Source organism: Macaca thibetana, chromosome 2 (genome assembly GCF_024542745.1).
Source record: "Macaca thibetana thibetana isolate TM-01 chromosome 2, ASM2454274v1, whole genome shotgun sequence".
Classification (NCBI taxonomy): Eukaryota; Metazoa; Chordata; class Mammalia; order Primates; family Cercopithecidae; genus Macaca; species Macaca thibetana.
The window spans coordinates 89,106,737-89,109,728 of NC_065579.1; the positions used below are offsets into that span (position 1 = coordinate 89,106,737).

General features: G+C 39.2%; 1 non-coding gene across 1 annotated transcript; it reads left to right on the forward strand.

The window, feature by feature from the left end:
• The first annotated feature begins 266 nt into the window (after positions 1 to 266).
• On the forward strand, positions 267 to 329 carry LOC126949506 (small nucleolar RNA SNORD43). The gene has a single exon (XR_007723785.1). It is a non-coding gene; the product is annotated as a small nucleolar RNA SNORD43 (small nucleolar RNA).
• Positions 330 to 2,992: the final 2,663 nt, after the last annotated feature.

Here is a 2,992-nt window from a genome sequence, read left to right on the forward strand (position 1 = left end):
TCTTGAAACAAAAACAAAACAAAACAAAACAAAACAAAAAAACAAACAAACAAATAAAAACCTTGGGCTTATCTCTGTGTGTCCCTGGGAAAGTAATCTTTCTGTGCTTCAGTTTCCTCATCTGTAAAATGGTGATAATAATACCGGAATGCCTACTGCATAGGGGTATTATAAGAATTAAATGAGTTAATACAAGCAGAATATTTAGAATGGTGCTCTGCAATATTAGGGGTGGTGTAGTTTTTTTAATGATAAAGACAGTGATCCACAGATGATGAACTTATTGATGGGTGGACAGAGATAGTGTGCTAACTGTCATGTTCTGATTTTAGATAAAAAACAAAAAAGAACAATGATTATTTGCATATATACATATTTTAAGGTATTTTAAAGATGCATTTTCTGTATGTCTCCTCCTCTTGTCTCTCTCTTTAACCCAAAAAGAGTGTGGTTTTACACATTTCGCAATTATGGCTCTAACAATTCTACTAACTAGAGGCACAAAAACAAATGACACTGGGGCATCAGAGCAAGACCACTCCCCAGATTGCCGCTTCCGCTTAAGCCAGCCTCTAGCCTTGGAATCTGGGCTAGCACTGCCAGGTTGTCTAACTCCACAAGCGGTGGAGGAGGGCCCTAATATGCTGGGGTTATTTATCTTGGTGTTGTCCTCTGGCCCAGCCCTGCCCAGGAACGGGAGACAGACTGCTACACAGAGCCTTCCCTCTGATAACTGGGGGATGGAGAGGCTGAGAAACAAGGCTTCACTCAGCAACTTCCTGCTCCCTCCGAGGAAGAAGAAAGGGGTATCTGTGCTAGAGCCACCCCCCTGCCAGCAGCCCAGCAGAACAGCTGCCGATCCCCTGCATCCCCAAGTCCAGGCGGAGGCCCTGGGAAGTGGGAACATCAGCTGGAGAGGAAAGAAGAAAGCAGTACATTGAGTGTTGTTTAGGCCGCTTGCTTTGCTTTCTTCTCTTGCTCTCCCCAGCGACAATCTCATGGCCTGTGTTTCCCTGCAGGCAGGCCCCAGAGCCCTCAAGCCCAGATGTCTGCTGTCCACACTCTTCTGACTTCCTGAAAGCTAACATCTCAGATTCCCTCTCCCTGAAGGACCTTGGGGAAGTCCCAACCCCCACCCCAGGCTCTTCGCTCCCCCTGGGTCTGCTTCTCATTCTCTCAGATAGACGTGTAACTTATGTAAATAAATGTACATGATTAGGCAAATGATTATGTAAATGATTCCTTCCTTTTCTCGTCCCAATTCTGGTAACAATAATGATTAAAAGATGGAATATAGAGTCAACATGTAAAAGGTAAAGAAGCTGGAATTTAATCTGGAAAAGCAAGTGTAATGGCTACTTCATGGCAAGGTTCCATTTGCACAGAGGATAAAATAAAAGAGGTCATTGACTCTCAAATTTCCATGAAAGCTCCAAAACGGTAGCAAATCAGATAAAATCTGACCACCTATATTCACCAATTTTCTCATCAAAATTGGTGGCTCTTAGGAAATGACCAAGTAGACTAATTGCTATACTGTATGAATGGCTCATACTATTATTACAGTGATAGATGGTATATAGCATACACTCAAAAAAATCCCTGAATTTACTAATAGACAAAATATCTGTGTAGAAAGAGCCATAAATCCAACTGTTAAATTATTATTTTTAAAACCCTTGCCCGTATTTTAAAGAATTAATAAAGCTAGCTTTTCAGGAACCATGTAAGAATAAGCAATTGGATTTTTAAAATTGAAATGGTATTATTATGCTCACTCTTGTAGGTTGAACAAGAGCTACAAAAAATTATGTACATTTTACATAATTTTTTAACTCTGGGAAGCCAAGTACATAATGATCACTGAAAATCTACTAATTTCAAATGCTGCTGCAGCTGAAATTCTATCTCCAATTTCCACCTACTCACATTGCCTATTATTTATGAAACTGACCCACATCCCACCCATGCACAAGTTCCAGGAGCCTACAGAACATTTTGTCTAAAGTAATAAAAACAATATTAGAGAACCGCTATTGAACATAGAAATTACATTCTATTACTTGGTTAATAGTTGACCCCCAACTCGGAATTTTTAAGAAAACTTCTCAACAGCACCATCTGGTGGGCAGTGCAGCAAAAAAACAAAACAACTACAAAAAACACAGCAAGACAAAACCCACACTCCATACTTTCAGTTCTTGGAAGTGATTATCAATTGCGCTTCACTAAGTTTATTTTCCAACATAGAGTCTACATTATGAGATGTTCCTGAGGACCAGTTGGGTAACTGACAATTTAGTGGTATGGCCAAGTCATTTTCTGTAACAGTTCATATTTCAAATATTCATACATTCTAATAACAAATATTATTGAATTTTATATTCTTTGTTATGTAATATTATTGTCTCGAAAACGTGGATTTGTAAGTTGTACAATGAAATGTAATTTGATTTTTAATTTTTTTAATTTTTTTTTTTTTTTGAGACAGTCTCACTTTGTCATCCAGGCTGGAGTGCAGAGGCACAATCTTGGCTCATGGCAACCTCCACCTCCTGGGTTCAAGCAATTCTCCTGCCTCAGCCTCCTGAGTAGCTGGGACTATGAGATATTTTTTATGTAAGTCACAAATCAGGAAAAATTTTTTGGAGCATTTGTTCTATAATTAGGGGTGGGTAGACAAGGCAAAAGTTAGGTTATCAATGGAAATTTGGCTTTTACATTTCTTATGTTAAGCTGTGCTAGGTAGTTTTGAGACAGATGATGGATGAGCAATCTTTCTGCGGCCTTCCTTCAATGTTCTAACATAGCCTGGGCTAATCTCCAGTATGCAGAACACAAGGTGTGATCTTTTAAAATGGCCAGTCTAAGACAAGATATAAACTAAGATTTTTATTTCTTCAACAAATGTATTGAGCATCTCCGATGTCCAGGCACCGGTCTAGGTTCCAGACACAACAACAAACAGAACACCCAAAATGACTGCTTGTGA